The sequence below is a fragment of the Rhinopithecus bieti genome, unplaced genomic scaffold, assembly GCF_001698545.2.
Source record: "Rhinopithecus bieti isolate Rb0 unplaced genomic scaffold, ASM169854v2 scaffold_15796, whole genome shotgun sequence".
NCBI lineage: Eukaryota > Metazoa > Chordata > Mammalia > Primates > Cercopithecidae > Rhinopithecus > Rhinopithecus bieti.
Genome location: NW_016808858.1, coordinates 70,361 through 89,418, shown reverse-complemented (window position 1 = coordinate 89,418; position 19,058 = coordinate 70,361).

Sequence of the window (19,058 nt, the reverse complement as noted above, 5' to 3'; positions counted from 1 at the left end):
ATATATATATTTTAAAATTTTTAAAAAGATCTGGGTAACATATAGAGACAGAGCTAAAATTGTCCAAGGCTGTTGAAAGCAGGGGTCTTAAAACAAATGCAGATTTCAAGGGAGGTTATAAAGGAGCCAGTGTAAGACTAGGGTACATAATAATCAGCAAAATATGAATCATAGCATAATAAGAAAAGAACTGGAGACAGATGTCCTTGAGACACATGAATAGTAGCTTTATATGCACATTTTAAAAATTGTGAATACATATAATAGAATGATGAAGTGGATTACATGACCTTAGAAATTATATAACTCCTCTTTCTCTCTCTCTCTCTCTGTGTGTGTGTGTCTATATATTATTTATCCTTATCAATTTGAGAATCTGATGAGACCACTTAATGGATTTTCTCCACTGAAAAGTGCATATATGCACATATGTACAATATAATATATGAAGAAGTATTCACAGACCAATGGATAAGTATTCTGATCCTACCCCTAAATGTATTCTGAGTCAACTAACCTTTCCTCTCTCATGTCCATGGTTGTGTATTTCATCCTCTCTGCTTGCAGTGCTTATCATCATTTTCTCACCTACCAAGCTGCTGCTCCTCCTTCAAGTTCAAAGTGAAGCTTTTCCTTGTCTGTGAAGCTTTTTATGATTCTTAAGAAACCCTAGGGGCACCTTCTTCCAAGTGTCTGATCATTCCCTATTAACATTTATCACTTTGCTTTGTAACTGTTGGTTTGCAAGTCTGCTTAATCCATCCTGCTGTGGATTCTTTGAAGGCAGAACTAAATCTCTTCATTTCTGAATCACTATTACCTAGATTAGTGCCTGGGAAGTTTTGAATAAATTTTGCAAATAAAGAAAAGTGAGTCCTAAAAGGGGTTAGGGGACTTAATGCAAGTCAGTGTCAGAACAAAGCCAAAACTATGATGTTTTCCTCGCTCAGTTTAAGTTCCTCTTTATTCCTCTTCCATCCATCTGCTTCCATCTTCCTTAAAGAAGAAAACATTTTTACACCAGGAAATAGCTGGTGGGGCAAAAATGGACTGAAGTGCACATTGAGAGGTCATCTATAAGTATTAGTGCTCCCCCTTGTGGCATCTCAGGAAGGTGGAGGTGAAAGTGACCATGGACTCATCAAGGTCTGTTAGGAAGCAAGATGGATCTTTAGCTGGGAGAGACCATCTATGCCCCAGCCTGTGTTCCCCCAGGAATAAGTTAATCAGAAGATGTTTCCTTTCACCACAAGGAAAAGTTGTCTTTATTTCAAGTCTTCAATCATTTTCATTAGATTCCATAGGCATCTGAGTAGGTTCTTTAGGCAGATATTCTGACTTACATAATTGAGAATATAAGTCCTCAATACAACATGTTGAAATAGGTTGTCTCATTCTAATGTTACCAGGTGAGACAACTGAGGTTCAGGATGTTAAAGTAATCATTGCAAGGGTGGACAACCTGGAACACTTGTCTTTAAAGTCTTCTATGTAGCATACTTTCTACCATACTCTGACTGTTTAGACAATAAAAGTTTAGATTGCTGCAAAACAAGCTAGCTATTCTTGTTGCCAGAATTCTGTTAGCTACCAAGTAGGCAAAGGAAGCTAGCTTTCAGCAGACAGCTCAGGTGCAGAAATCAAAGCTGCCTTTTCCCAGCTGCTTTTTTCTATATGGAGATTGCAAATTGACAAAATATTAGCTGAAGACAAGGACTACCCCATTGGGAGATGGTGGAGATGGTGGAAGGACGGCTGAAAGCACAAGGATTTCTATCTCTGATGTGCAAGCCCAGACCTCCCAAGTGGCCAGTGTTAAAGTCTTAACATTTTACTTCAAACAGAGATTGGAGGAAAAAGGAAAAGCATTCAGATTGTCCTCACTCAAAGGCTCCAAAGCCCAGCCTGACACATTTTTCTTCTCTAAGACTCAAGACATTTTTTTAACCAAGCCAAGAGTTTAGGAACACGAAGCAGCCGATACGAACCTTTTAGGATGACTGGGTGCTGTCTTTACTGGCAGAGGCAAATATTAGCTTTGATTTGTAATGTTTTCATAACTCACTTTCCTCTCCTGGAGTCTCACCCCCTTAGTAGATCTAACAAACATCTAAATCACCACAAGAGCATGATTAACACATTTCCACACCCAGAACCTCTGCAGGGCAATGATCAAAATAGTAAGCTGACACCTATCGATCACTTACTATGTGATAAGTGCTTTACCTTCATGATTATCTCATTCAATCCTTATAGCAAACCACATTGGAGTGACCAAGACAGGTTCAGAAAACTTGCCCAAGGTGACAATGAGTAGTCAGTGGATCGGAGATTAAAAGTAAGCAATCTGACTCCACACTACATTACCTAGTGAACTAAAAAAGAGTATCTGAGGAACTAAGTCTCTACCTATAAGACTCCTCACTTAGTTTACTCAGCACATTTGAGAACCACAGAAGAGAAAAGCTAAAGCTTCTCCTTTCCCTCACTGTAAAGCTGGTTAGATAGATGAGTACTACCCCATGATCTAGCCAGCCATGTACTTCTTAAGAAAAATAATAGCAATTAAAATTATCACCAAGACTCAACATTGTAGAGAGATTTTATAACTGAAAAAAAATTGTAAAAAAAAAAAAAAAAATACAGGCAACTGGGTGTATTTGGTACTTCGATTTTAAAGTTGATCTATTATTGATTACTAATTTGCTTTGTCAATTTCACTTTCAGAAATTCCTGGATGTTGTATCTCCACAACTTTCCAGAGGTTGCCACATCCACATCTGTCTTGTTTCCCACAGAAGCCCTGCCGTCCTTTACTGCTCAGTACTATTTCTAATAATATTTCCAGTGTTGCTCTGAGGGTTGTACCTCTTGTTTCCCTGGTCTCTGCCACCGGGCCTTATTGCAAAGCAAGAGAGGCTCAAATTTTTCCCCACCCATTCTTATCCCAATCAATATGCATGTAATAAGGCCCATCAATAAAAAGGATTGAGGAAGGATCCTCCCTAAAACACATGGCTGTCAGGGTACAAAGCAGGCCTTGCCAGCAGGGTAGGTATGGGTGATGGGAGAAATTGGCAATGACCACCACCATTAATATGGCGTGTTACAACCAGAGCATGGCTGTTGTAACAATCATGGAGGATAGATCTGTCTTCCAATCTCAACTCTGCCACTTTTGAACTGTGTGACTTTGAGAAAGTCATTTTGCCAATCAGAGCTTCATTTTTCTGGTCTCTTACATTAGGATAATAATACCTACCTAATAGCCTTGTTGTATTTTAAACAAGTAACAGACCGGGGTCATTCTGTCCTTGAAATTTTAGGATATACAGATATGGAACACTATGATGGGTTGAGACCAGGCATATCAGGCTTTGCATCCTAACTTGCTCCACTTAGCAACTGTGCGAATTTGCAGAAATATTTTCAACTCCCTGACCCTGTTTCCTCATCCATAACATGCAACTGAAACTACCTACCATATGGAGTATATAAATAAGACAGTATATATAAGTAAATGCAGTAAGACCTGGCATGTAGATTCTAAATCCCTTTATTTCTCCTACTAAAGTTCCCATTATTCTTGACTATTTGATATTGGAGAGCAAGAGGGGAAGAGGAGATTGTCCCCAGCAGTGCACTTGTCTTCTATCTCCCACTTAATAACATAACGATAATAGCTACTGCTATGGTCACCACTTCTAATATGACTGCTTTTACCACTACTGCTGCTGCTGCTGCTGCTGCTGCTGCTATTCTGATATTATTTATTGAGCATGAACTATGTAGCAATATGTAAAAGGTACTGTAATGTACTCTTTACTGTGTTATTGATTTTAGTCTCAGTATGTCTGCTTTCAATCAGGGTTTTATTGCATGGCCTTGAAAAATAGCCATTTCATTCCAGTCCTGGGTTTTTGCAGGCCAAGGTTAATGCAATAAGCTTTCATTAGTAAACCATAAACTCTAGAAGATGTGAATAACAGGACTCGGCCTATGCATCTTTTCCTTTTATCCATCTCAGCCCTAGCACCTGCTGATGAGTCCCTCTTTGAGTGATTTCACAGTTCGTCATCCTAACTGTTCTGGGCTCTTAGTGTTTCACTGCAGCATTTTTCAGGCAAGCATAAATCTCCAAATCTTCAAATTTTGAATCGGCTAGAACAAAATCTCAGCATTGCTTTTTATGCTGTCAGTCATTCTCAATTGGTTCTTTTCCCTTTGTTCTAGTCATTCTAAATGGCAAAAAACAATAGAAACAAAAAAGCAATCATGAAGTCACATCCTTGGATGTTATTTGTAGAAAATAAAATGACATTCACTTCTATTCTATTGAACATTTACTTACTCTAAACAAAAGAAATTGATGAAATAAAATATGTTCCTCAGCCCTGCTTTAGACAGATAAGCAAGGACAATTAATATCAAGGCTGTTATTTCTTTGTTCCAATTTTCTATCCCTGTTCCTAATTGATATTCTCCAAGGTACCTGAGATTAGATAACTATTAAAGTTTCATTCTGGATTATTTTTGGTATTTAATGAAAGTTTATTATCTACAGGCCTTTTGAGGTAAATAAACTTTAATGTATTACTATCCCTACAGAATGTCAGACTTGGAAAGAACCATAAGGATAAGATTTTTCTGGGACAGCCATCTCATTTTGCACCTGAGAAAACAGGCCCAGAGCACCCTGAGATGTGTGTGCTTTGGGAGTTCAAAAGGGACCCTCTTTGTAACACAATACCTTCTGGACACATAGTCCTTTGAAATTCTTTTTAAATTGTATATGCTGAGTAAGAAGTCCCCTTTGAGCTTTTATAAAATCATTTTTTTCCACCAGTGTAGTAAAGGAACACTACTATTATCAGATTCGCCTTGTTTGTTCCAGCACCCACTGGGACATTGAGGAAGGACAGGATGTATAAGCGAAGGAGTTTGACTAAAAATAATTGAGGAATAATCCTCTTTTCTCAGTACAAAGGAGCTTTTCAGAGCCTTATTGCTGTCCTACCTGGATGGTTGTAATTTGCTGGGCATGTAATTTCTGTGTCAGGAGCTGTTCACAAGACAAAGGGTACAGACTGCTTTTGGGAGCCTTGTTAATTGTTAATAATTCTTCTTCACTGTAGTCCTCACCCAGAAGCCAGAAAAATATGCTACCAGATACGCTAGCTATTCAAGCTTAAAACTATTTTTTAATAGAAACTTTATGAGGAAAAATAATCCGGTAAGTTCCATATACTCCTTCCACGCTTGGTTCTCACCGTCTTCCTCCCTGTTACTTACCAAGGATCCTGATGAGAGGTGACAACGTGCTAGCAGCCCTCACTCTCAGCGCCTGCTTGGCCTGGGCGTCCACTCTGGCGGCACTTGAGGAGCCCTTCAAGCCTGCCACTTCACCCTGGGAGCACCTCTCTGGGCTGGCTGAGGCCGGAACCCCCTCCCTCTGCTTGCAGGGAGGTGTGGAGGGAGAGGCCTGGGCGGGAACCGGAACCGGGGCTGTGTGTGGTGCTCACCGGCCAGTGCGAGTTCCGGCAGGCGCCGAGCGCCGCAGGGCGGCCCTGCAGCGGGAGCGGCCGGCTGGTGGGCCCAGCGCAGGGAGGGGCTTAACACCAGGGCCAGCAGCTGCGGAGGTTGCGCCGGGTCTCCCAGACACTGCCCGCTGCATGTACCACGCTTGAATTCTCACTGGGCCTTAGCTGCCTCCCCTGGGCCAGGGCTCAGGACCGGCAGCCCGCCATGTCCAAGCCCGCCCCCTCCATGGTGGGCTTCCCGATGGGTGCCGTCCCCTGCTCCCTGGCGCCAGGTCCCATCAACCGCCCAAAGGCTGAGGAGTGCAGGCGCCGTTGGGGACTGGCGGGCAGCTCCGCCTGCAGCCCCAGTGCAGGATCCACCAGGTGAAGCCAGCTGGACTCCTGAGCGGGATGGGGACTTGAAGAACTTTTTTTTTTTTTTGAGACGGAGTCTCGCTCGGTCACCCAGGGTTGCAGTGGTGTGGGCCGGGATCTCAGGGCTCACTGCCAAGCCCTCCGCTTCCCGGGTTCACGCCCATTTTCTTCCTGCCTCAGCCTCCCAGGTAGCTGGCGACTACAGGCCGCCACCACCTCGGGCCCGGCTAGTTTTTTTGTAGGTTTTTTAGTTAGAGGACTGGGGGTTTTCACCGTGTTAGCCAGGTAGGTCTAGGAATCTCGCTGACCTTCCTGATCCACCCGTTCCTCGGCCTCCAAAAGCTTTGGCTGGGATTACAGCTTTGGAAGCCACCACCACCCAGCCAAAAGAACTTTCATAATCTAGCTGGAGGATTGTATGTGCACCAATCAGCACTCTGTATCTAGCTAATCTGGTGGGGACTTGGAGAACTTTTATGTCTAGCTAAAGGATTATAAACACACCAATCAGTACTCTGTGTCTAGCTCAAGGTTTGTAAATACACCAATCGGTACTCTGTATCTGGCTAACCTAGTGGGGACCTGGAGAACCTTTATGTCTAGCTAAGGGGTTGTAAATACACCAATCAGTACTCTGTGTCTAGCTCAGGGTTTGTAAACACACCAGTTGGTACTCTGTATCTAGCTAACCTAGTGAAGGTTTGTAAATACACCAATTGTTACTCTGTATCTAGCTAACCTAGTGGGGACTTGGAGAACTTTTCTGTCTAGCACTCTGTGTCTAGCTTAAGGATTGTAAATGCACCAATCAGCACTCTGTCAAAACGGACCAATCAACTCTCTGTAAAATAGACCAATCGGCTCTCTGCAGAATGGACCAATCTGTTCTCTATAAAATAGACCAGTCAGCGCTCTGAAAAAATGGACCAATCAGCAGGATGTGGGTGGGGTCATATAAAGGAATAAAAGTAGGCTGCGGGAACCAGCAGTGGCAACCAGCTGGGGTGCCATTCCACACTGTGGAGAGTTTGTCCTTTGGCTGTTTGCAATAAATCTTGCTGCTGCTCACTCTTTGGGTCCACCCTGCCTTTATGAACTGTAACACTGCTGCGAAGGTCTGCAGCTTCACTCCTGAAGCCAGCGAGACCATGAACCTGCTGGGAAGCTGTAACACTCACCACGAGCGTCTGCAGCTTCACTCCTGACAGCCAGACCGCGAATCCACCAGAAGGAAGAAGGTCCAGACACATCTGAACGTCTGAAGGAACAAACTCCGGACACACCAGCTTTATGAACTGTAACACTCACCGCCAGCGTCCATGGCTTCATTCTTGAAGTCAGTGAGACCAAGAACCCACCAATTCCGGACACACTGGTCCCAGTGTGTTCCCTTCCAGTGTGGTGTTTTCTCCTGTACTGGCCTTATCTCCTGACACAAATGCTGAAAGTCACCTCCTCCAGGGTCCTTACAAGTATCTGAACAGTACGATGACTCTGTCTTTACCTGCTTCAACTGAAGAGTGAGAAGCTTCTGGTGGCTGTGTGATTGTCAACTTCATTAATCAGTAGGTCACAGTCTAAACATTTCTCCTCACTGGTGCCCTAACTCTTGGTGACCAGATTGAAAATCTGATGAGGCCCAGAGAGCAAAAGTGACTCTACCAGTGACGGGATCCCACTTATGGCAGGCCAGGGTTGAGGTGAGAATCTCCTCTCCCATCTCTGAGGTGAATGTCACACTGTTTGAGACAACTTAAGAAAGGGAAGTAGAGAGAGTGAGTGTGCCCCATGGTAGCTTTAATCTGGCCAAGCGTAACAACACGAATGGAGCAAAAGTCTCAAAGCAAAATCTCTTACTGAAAAGACAGTGTGCCTTAGTAATTAAGAACAAAAGAATTTGGAGTTATGGAGGCCTATACCTAAGTCCCAGATGTGCTGCTTACCAACTGTCTGACTTGGAAATATTGTTTAACCCCACTGAACCTTAATTTTCTAACCTGTGGATGAAATCTATGATACTTACACCATGAAGTTGTCTTGAAGAACTAGATGACATAACGTATATAAGAGACTTAGATGAATATCTAATATTCACAGGCCAAGATGGCAATTATTACTATCAAGATGAGCCCTGCTGCATTCTCACCCTTATTTACCCTTTTTAGTTTTCTGGAAATCTTGCTATTTCAATAATCTTTTTGAGTTGCTTATCAAGGATTGGGTCTTGAGAGCACATGGCTTTGTATCAGATGCACCTAGATTTACGTTTGGACTACAATATTTATTTAGTATTTATGTTACTGTATGCAGATCAATCTACCTTTACACAGCTCAGTTTTTGGACTTGTAAAATAGGAATTAATATGCATACATCTTGATAGAGATGGGCTTAGTTAAAAGATTAAATTAGATTAAATGAGTCTATAAATTTTAATAAAAACAAGGACCCTATCTTGTACAACATGGTGTTCCTTGAATCTGGCAATGTGCCTTGCATATCATTAGTGCTCAGTAAATAGCTGTTAAAGGAAAGAATTAATAATGCATGAATATAAGCTTTTAATACAGTGTCTTGCACATATTAAGTGGGAACTATATCTGTCTTACAGCAGTTAAAATACATGAGGGAGAAACAGAATTGCAGGGTCATTTAATATTTCTGTCAATAGATACCCATCTGGAGTAGCCTCTCAGACTACCAACATGTCTCTGGAAATGACTCTGACTACTTTGTTCTTAATAAATAAATGCCAGGGAGACAAATTTCAGAGAAGGTGGAGGCAGAAGTGGTTAACAGCTGATTCTGGGCTCTCTTGTAGAGACCTGCAGACAGGCAGAATAAGTTCTGACATTTGGAAATGCTAGGTGGGTAGGCGGGAAGGGATGATACCGAAGGATGCGAGCTTGCATGAAACAGGTGACTATGAGGAAAGTAAAAGGGTTGCTGTTATAAGTACCTGGCATTAAATCCTGCCTTGAAACCTGGAAAAATCACGTAGTTTTGGTCTCAACTGCCCCATTTATAAAATAGGAATAACAGTACTCTGCAGGATTATCATGAGCATTAAATGAGAGAGTGGATATAAAAGTAATTTGTAAAATACTGAACCAATACAAAGAGTTATCCCTCGAGGATGGAACTTTGCTTACTCCATGATTCTATTTAACTCAAAATCCTGATTGAGTCCAAGTTGACCAAACCTAGTTAGGTTTCCATCTTATCATATCATTAGTATTCTCTAGATTTTATGGGAAAAAATGGAATTCATATCAATGCAGTAAATATTAATTTTATCTGTTTTGAACAAACTGCATTTTAAATTCTCTGAAACCCTCCCTGACCACCCTGGCAGTCAGTTTTTCATACATCTGGCAACCACATCACCTTGAACTTCTCTTTCCTCTTGATTACATTTGTTACTTGTCATCTCTTGCAGAACTTGAGCTGGAATTCTAGTGCTTTAAGAAACCCTCATTGAATGACTGTTGAAAGAACAAATAAATATTTTGAACTGAGAATGAAATATGTTGCCAATTATTTGGTAGACAACATACAGCATAAGTCAAGTGTGTACTACATATAAAGCATCCCTAGTCTAAAAATTCAAAATCCATACTGCACCAAAATTGAAAACTCTTTGATGGCGACATAATGCCACAAGTGGATAGTTTCACACCTAACCTTATGCAATGAGTTCCAGTCAAAACACAAAACCTTGTTTCATACACAAAATTATTAAAAATATCATATAAAATTACCTTCAGTCTGTCTGTATAAGGTGTATTTGAAACATAAATGAATCCCATGTTTAGATTTGGGTCTCATTTCAAAGATATCTCACTTATGTATATGTAAATATTCCAAAGTCCAAAAAGATTTGAAATCCAAGATACTTATGGTTCTATGCATTTCTAATAAGGGATACTCAACCTGAATATGTATAAAGAGCACAGATAAAATGCTCTACCAAAATGTGTCAGCCACAACAAAACCCCAAAGAGCTGATCTCACTGGCACTGTGGCACCCACAAAGCTAGTGTTGTGTAATAACCAGACAAAAAGACAAGATATTTGAATTCTGGTCCTGATCCGAAACTACCTTGCTTTAAAACCTTAGGTCAGTACTACTTCTCTCAAGACATTAGTCTTATTATGTATCAGTATGGGGGCTGAATTAGATGGCTCTATATTCACTTATCTCCTTTCCCTTATAAATTTTGATTATTTTCCTAGAGTTGACAATTGCCTATTTGTTTTATTCCTTTAATATTTTGAACTCCTTTATTAATTTTTCCCAAGCACTTCAACAGAATCATCAAAACCTCTCAGTACTATTTATCATATTGGTAAACTCACTGCATAACTCCTTCTGGAATCCTCTATCGTCATATTACAATCTTAAGTGGTTGCTGTCTATGCCTTTCACACAGCTTCTATGCAGGATAAGTGGAAGATTTACCCTGAAACTTCTCTCCAGAATCATCCTGAGGATTATCTGTCCCTTTCTTTTTATATCTCTTGTTTATAGACGGAATATTTTCCTTTCTGCCAGCTTATGTTTTCCTTCATGAGAAGCATATCTTATAATAATGTATTGAGAAAGAGAGATGAAGGAATGACACTTCTGAGACTGCTTGAATGGCAATGCCTCTATTATATCCTTATGCTTGATTTTTTAGGGGTTGAGGTATAGAATCATAGATAAGAAATTATTTTTCCTTAGAATTTCATAGTATTGTTCCATTTCTGTCAAGCTTTTGGTGTTAATATTGAGCATTTAAAATTATCTAATTTCAGTTTCAGTGCTGATTTTTCTCTCTGGCAGGTTGTACATATTTCCTTAATATTTGATATTCAAAATTTTCATGATGATATGTCTTGACTCGAGTTTTGTTTTATATTTTATTGTTTTGCATTTTTGTTAGAGACCACGTTTGTTTACTCAGAAACTGTTATTTTGGCCAGGCATGGTGGCTCACGCCTGTAATCGCAGCACTTTGGGAGACCCAGGCGGGCAGATCACGAGGTCAAGAGTTTGAGACCATCCTGGCCAACAAGGTGAAACTCCGTCTTTACTAAAAATACAAAAATTAGCTGGGCATGGTGGCGGGCGCCTGTAGTCCCAGCTACTCTGGAGACTGAGGCAGGAGAATGGAGTGAACCCGGGAGGCGGAACTTGCAGTAGGCTGAGATCGTGCCACTGCACTCCAGCCTGGGGGATAGAGGGAGACTCTGTCTCAAAAGAAAAAAGAAAAGAAAAGAAAGGAAACTGTTACGTTATTCCTTGATACTTTCCTTCCCAATAATCTCTCTTTTCTTTCTGGAAAGTGTATTAGTCAGATGATAGTGTTATGCCCAGGACCGTTTGTTCCCCGAAGAAGACCACCAGAGTCCAGAGTCAAAGCCAAGGCGGCAAGGATCTTTAATGCCAAGTTTGAATTGGTCCCTCCGTACCCCCTCTAACAACATACAGGAGGGCTGGCGAAAATGCCGTGCAGCGTTGCTTTTTATAGGCCTAATGTAAACAGGACTTGTAAAGTGTCAGAGGAACGAGGGAATTCTCTAGGTGTAACAGCATTACAATTGGTTAACATTTTAAAGTTTGATATATTAAGTAGCAGTTTTCTACTGTTCCCGGTGCTTTCACAAACGGCTGTGTCCTTATCGGGGACTTTCCAGGTGGGTGCTTTCTAAAGTTGAGATAATATGGTAGTCCTTTGAGTTGAAGATATATGGTGGGGAGACTATGGTGGGATGTGCTCAGGAAGTTGAGAGATATATGGCAAGCACTGGTAATTAGAACAGAAAAAGAACAAGACAGGGACTTTCACAATGCTTGTCTATACAACGTCTGGAATCTATAGATAATCTATAGATAATCTATAGATAATCGGTTAGGTCCGGGGTCAACTTTTAACTAGGCTCAGGGTGCCGCCCGGGCTGTCTGCCTGTGGATTTCATTTGATCTCTTTCAATAGGTTTCATAGATTGAACCTCAAATTCAGTACCTTTCAAATTATATCATGCATTAAAATCACCCGAGGCTTCTTCATACACAGATTGCTGGCTTCACTTTCAGTCATTGATTAAGTTGGGATAATGGTTGAGAATTTCCTTTTCTAACAAGTTTATGGCTTACTGCTGCTAGATATCCTTGGAGAACCACTGTTCTAATTCTCTTCTTCTGGTATCTTCTGTTTTTCACATCGTTTTCTATCATTTTCTTTTTGTTCCCCTCTTGGAATTAATACCTACTCATTATTGTCTCAATTTTTGGTCAGATTTTAATTTTACCTATCATATATTTAATTTTCTAAAGCTCTTTCTTGTGTGTTTTATGGTTAAGGATAAATATAATACTTTTTTAAAATAGAAGTATAATTTACATACAGTAAATATAGATATCAAATGTATAATTTCATGAGATCTGACGATTATGTATACATCTAACCAACATGATCACAACATAGAATTTTTTCTTTCTCCTGAAAGTTTCCGTGCCCACTTCCAGTCATTCTTCATGCCCACATGTCACAACTCTCCTGATTTACATAACCATAGATTAGTTTGTATGTGAATTTCATATACATGGAAACATACGTTATGATCTCTTTTGTGTCTGACTTCTTTACTCAACATATTTTTGAGGTTCATCCATATTGTTTCATTTACAGTGGTTCATTCTTTTGTATTGCTGAGTAACAGTCCATTATTTAAATACAATACAACTTATCTGTTTTTCCACTTGATGCATTTGAGATCTTACCCCAACCCTAGTTTTTGACTACTGTAAATAGGGCTTTTATAAGCAATATTGTACATATATGTTGTGGATATATGTTTTTATTTCTACTTAGAGTAGAATTTCAGGCTTTTAGGGTTAGGAGTATAATCAAACTTATAAGAAACTGCCAAAGAGTTTCCTAAAATAGTTTTATCACCTTATGCTTTCACCAGAAATCTATAGGAATTCTTGTTGTTACATATCTGACACTTGATGTTTTCATTATTTTATTTTCGTATTTCTAGTTATTGTGAAGTGGTATTGCATTGTTATTCTAATTTGCATTTGACTAATAATTTATAATTTAAAGATTTTCTCATGTAATTTTTGATCATTTAAATATCTTGTTTGATGAATTATCTGTGAAAACTTATGGCAACTTATTATTGCTTTGTAGAAATTATTTAGCTATTTAGGATACAAATTACCTCTCAAATATAAGTATTGCATGTACTTTTTCTCAGACTATGAATTGTCTTTTAATTGTTAACAGTATCTTTCATGAAAGTTTTAAGTTGTGACAGAATGAGAAAATTAATTCTTATGTGTATTGCTTTTGTATACTAAGAAATCTTTGCACCCAAATTGTAGACATTTTCCTAAATTTTATCTGGATGGTTTATAATTTTAGTCCCTATATTCAGTTCTATAGTGTAATTTTATCTTTTATTTATAATTTTACATAATAATTGTACATATTTATGAAGAACAACAGGATGTTTTGATATATGTGTAAATTGTGTTCTCATCACATCAGGGTAATTAGCATATCCAGCACATTAAACATTTATTATTTCTTTGTGAGAAATGCATTATTTATTTGTGAGACCATTCAAAAACCTCTCCTTTAGGTATTTTGAAATATACGATGTTGGGGTCCGCGTGTTTCCTAAATAAAGGAATGAACACACAAGACAACACAAGACAAGATAAACATGGTGGCCGCCCCGAACAACACGCTCCGCTTTATTTTATACAGTCGTTTGTGGAATGTTACCAAGTCACAAGACACATTGTTGTTTTCTGACCTTTCCCTGACTTTCTAGATTTTCAAGATGTTTACACATAAACAAGCCCCAGGTTCTACCGTTTGCAGCTGGCTCCTTTGTCCTCCCTGCAAACAGGGAAGGAACACCCTGCTTCGTTTGCAAGAGCAGGACTTATCGGGAACGCCCTGCTTCGTTTGCAAGAACAGGACTTATCGGGAACATCTCCTTTGCAAGCACGTAGTCCTCTACAACACAATACATTAGACTATGCAATAGACCCACAGAACTTATTTTTCTTATCTAATTGTAGCTTTTTACCCATTGACCAATATCTAACCATCACCCACCCTCACCCTAACTCTCCCCATCCTCTAATAACCACTATTCTACTCTCTTACTTCTGTGAGAACAACTTTTTAGATTCCACATATTAGTGAGATCATGTGATATTTGTCTTTCTGTAACTGGCTTGTTTAGCTTAATATAATGTTATTCAGGTTTATCCATGTTTCCACAAATGACAGGATTTCATTTTTTATAGCTGAATAGTATTCCATTGTGTGTGTGTGTGTGTGTGTATTATATATAATGTATTCTTTATAATGTATAATGTATAAATATATATAATGTATAAAGAATACATTGTATATAATATATATATGTATTCATTTTCTTTGAATATTTACCCAAATGTAATGAGATTTCTGGATCATATGGTGGTTCCATTTTTAATTTTTTGAAGAAACTCCATAGTGTTTTTCATAATGACTGTGCTAATTTACATTTTCACCATCAGTGTGTAAGGATTCCCTTTTCACCACATTCTTGCTAACACTTGTCATCTTTTGATTTTTTTAATAATTGTCATTCTGACTGGAGTGAGGTGATATTTCATTGTAGTTTTGATTTGCATTTTCCTGGAGATTAGTAATGTTGAGAATTTTTTTTATTTCTGTAGGTCATCTGTATGTCTTCTCTGGAAAAATGTCTATTCAGGTCCTTTGCACATTTTTTGTTGAATATTTTGTTGTTGAGCTGTTTGAGTTTTTTATATATTTTAGATGTTAACCTCTTATCAGATGTATAGTTTGCAAATATATTCTCCTATGCTGTCAGTTGTCTCCAAAAGAACATGGCTGTGTCATAAAAACAGAAACATAGGCCAATGGAACAGAATATGAAACCCAGAAATAAACCCAAGCATCCATACACAACTGATATACAACAAAGATGTCAAGTACATGCAATGGGGAAAGGACAGTTTCCTCAATAAACAGTGCTGTGAAAACTGGATATTCACATACAGAAGAACAAAACTAGATCCTTATCTCACCATATACAGAAATTAACTGCTAAAAATGCATTAAAGACTTAAATGTAAGACTCCAAACTACAAAACTACTTGCAGAAAACAGGGAAAAGCTCCAAGACATTGCTCTAGGCAAGGATCTTAAAAATAAAACCTCAAAAACACGGGCAAGTGAAGGAAATACAGACAAATGGTATCATATCAAATTAAAAAAAAAAAAAAACTTCTGCACAGCAAAGACAGCAATGAACAAAGCAAAGAGACAACCTACAAAATAGGTGAATATATGCACAAATTATGATGTAATTTTAATTAATAAAAAACAATTTCTATATGTAGTTTGACGTACGAGGGAGGATCATTGCTCATTTGTTTTTAAAATGGTTTCCAGTTGTAGGAACATTTTTTAAATGGTTTTTATTTCCTTCATTGAATTGCCTTGTAACTTTTGTTGAAACACTATTGATCACATATATATGATTTTATTTCTGGAGTCTATTCTGTTTCTTTCCACTAATCTGTATGTCTACCTTGTACCAAATTCCCACTGTCTTCATTGGCTTTACAGTAGTCTATGTAATCTAGTAGTGTGAATTCTCTGAATTTATTCTTATTTTCCAAGAATGTTTTGTTATTCTGAGTTTTTATTTTCTTGATTTTCCATAGAAGTGTTATGAGTAAGTTGTTAATTTGTACTAAAATATTAAAAGCTTATTGAATCCTGTTTAGGATTACATTAGATTCATCAATTGCTCTGGGGAAAATTGACATTTTATAAAATTATCCCTTCTAATTCATAAAAATTGTACAAACCCCTCTTTATTAAGGTATACTTTAATTTCTCTGGAATATTTTGTTTTGTCTGCAAAGGTCTTGAACATTTTATTCAATCTATCCCTGTAGGTTTAGTGTTTTTTACCATATTCAAAATAAAAGTTTATAAAATTTATTTTCCAATTGTTTGGTGCAGGAATATAGAAATGAAATCGATTTTTGTATATTAACCCCTATCCTGAGACCTGACTAAATTAACTTACTAGTTTTAGTGGTTTTATTTCCTTTGAGTTTACTTCAAAACTTTTATGTGAATAATCATGTCATATGTAAATAAAGATAATTTTGTTTCTTCGTGTTCGATCTCTGTACTTTTTACATATTTTTCTTCTTCTTTTATGCAATGACTAACTAGGACCTTCAACCATGTTTTCTAGGAGTGAGCACTGACAATGCTTGCCCAGCTCATAGATGGATAGCATTTGATCCTTCACCATTAAGTGTGATATAAGTGTAATGTTTCTTGTAGGTCTTTCATAATTGTCCTTTATGATATTGAGGAACTTTCCTTATATTTCTAGTTTTTTGATAGTTTTTTTTTTCATGAATTGGTACTTAATTTGTAAGATGCTTTTTTTGTGTGTGGTGATCGTGTTGCTCTTGATTTTGTTATTGTGGTAAATTAAATTGATTGATTTTCAAATCATCAAACTTCAAATTATATCAAGCTTGCATTCCTAGGATAAATCTCACTTGGTCGAAATATATCATTCTTTTTGCAAATTGCTGTAATCAATTTGCTATTTTAATAAAGTCTTTTAAAATCTGTATTCACGAAGAATGTATGTCTTTTCATCTGTATTCATGAAGGATATGTGTCTCTAATTATGAGGCAATTGTTCTATAAGTAATATTTTATCAGTATTTTAATAATGGATAAAACAAGGTTTCATAAAATTAGTAAAAAACCATTTTCTTTATTTTCTGAGAAGATATATATATACTTTCCATATATATTTTATATATACATAAGAGAAGGTAAATATATATATACATATACCAGACTTTTTTGGGGGGAAATTATTTTGTTAATTCTATTTCACAGCAATGGGGTTATTTGGAGTCTAAATGCCATTTTAATCTCTATTGAGATACCCTATATTATTTATGACATTGCTAATTTGTGCTGTTTCTCTTTTTTTCTTTGATCAGTCTTGATATGGATGTATCAATTTATTATTCTTTTGAGGAACCATGGCTTTTTTGTTATATATTTAGTGGCTGCTCTAAGAATTATACTTCCTTAATTTATTACAGCGTATTTAGAATTAAGGATTTATAGAAAAATGAAAGAATCTCTCGATAATTTTATTTAATTCACACTTTTTGTCATGTATTTTATTTCTGCATATGTTATTAACTTCACAATAAAATGTTACTAAGCAGTCAGTTGTCTATTAAAGATTATTAGGAGAAGAAAAAACATACATAGTCTTGCATAGTTACCCACATATTTACCATGTTAGTCATCTCCATTTCTTGTTGTAGTTCTGATTTTTTATCTGGTATTATTTTCATTCTATCTGAAAAGTTTCCTTATTTCTCATAGTACAAGTTTGCTGGCAAAGAATTATTTCAGCTTCATTACCTGAAAATGTCTTTAATTTTCTCTCATCTTTGAAAAACATTTTGGCTGAATATAGAATTCTGGATTGTAGTGGGCTGAGTCGTATCCTCCCAAAATTCACGTGACCTGGAACCTCAGAATGTGACTTTCTTTGGGAATAGTTTCTTTGCAGATGCAGCTAATTGGGGATTTGCAGATAAAATCATTTTGGATTTCAGATGAGCCCCAAATCCCATGACTGACTTCCTTATCAGAAGAGGAAGGGATACAGAGAAATACACAGAGAGCACCATGTGAAGATGGAGGCAGACATTGGAGTGATGTGTCTATAAGCTAAGGAATGCCAAGGATTGCTGGCAATCACCTGAAGCTAGGAGAGAGGCATAGAACGGCTTTTCCATCATTCCTTCCGAAAGGAGTCAACCCTGCCAACACCTTGGTTTGAGATTTCTGCTTCCAGAACTGTGGCCATCTGTTGTGTTAAGCCACCCAGTTTGTGGTAGTTTGTTATGGTAGCTTAGGAAATGAATTCGTTGCTCTAAAGAGTTTTGTTTGTTTGTCTGTTTTGTCTCTGAGTGCTTTTAAATGGTTAAACCTTTTTCTGATCACCATTGTTTCTTATTTAAAGACAGCTGTAATTTATATAATAATCCCTCTGTATATAAAGTATCATTTCCCATTGGCTGCTTTTCAGCAGGCTTGGTTTTCAGCAGATTTTAAAAAAAAAATCTTACTATGATTTTTTGTGTTTATATTTTTCGGTGTTTTCTGAGCTTCTTGGGTGTGTAGGTTTATAATTTTTGCTAAATTTGAGGGAAAATTCGGAAATTATTTCTCAAATACTTCTTCTCCTGAACTATTCTCTATCTTATTTTTCCTGAGGTTTTACTGCAATATATTAGACTATTTTAACACCTCACAAGTCACTGAGGTTTTTGTTTTTTAAAAAGTCTTATTTTGCCTCTTCTTGAGATTGGATACTTCCAATTCATGCCTTTGTTTTTCAATATCAAATCTGCTGTTAAGCCCAACCTATGATTTTTTTCCTTTCAAGGTTATGGTTTTCAATTCTTTCAAAGTTGTAGTTTTCATTTCCATTTGGTTCTTTTGTTATTTTAGTTTCTATTTTTCTGGGGAGCTCTGTCATATGTTCTCTCATTGTAGCCTCCTTAAGTACTGGAGAACATATTTACGTCAGCTTGTTTCATTTTCTGCAAATTCTAATAACTGGATCATTTTGATATCTGTGTCCACTGACTTCTTTTGCTTAATTATGGATCTCATTTGCCAACTTCTTTGACTATCTCACAAATTTTTATTTTATTTTGGACAATTGTTGATGATACATTGTAGGGGTATTGAGTTACATTTTTAAAAAGTGCTTTTTTTTCTTTTAAAATACAGTTAAATAATGATGGATTTTATTGATCATGTCAGGCTTGGGTTTATTCTTTGTTTGGGTGATCTACTTTAATTTTAGACACAGGGAAAATCCCTCAAAATAGGCATGGGGTTACTCTTAATGTGGAGCCTTCTGAGATCTCAAATGAAGGAGCAAGGTGTCCACCAAGACTTCTTCACTCTAACCTGGACTGGCCCTCCAATATATTCTGGCTTTGAATGACCTATGGCATTTTCATTTAGGTTTCTGCCCTGCATCAGCTTCTCTCTTTTGGGATT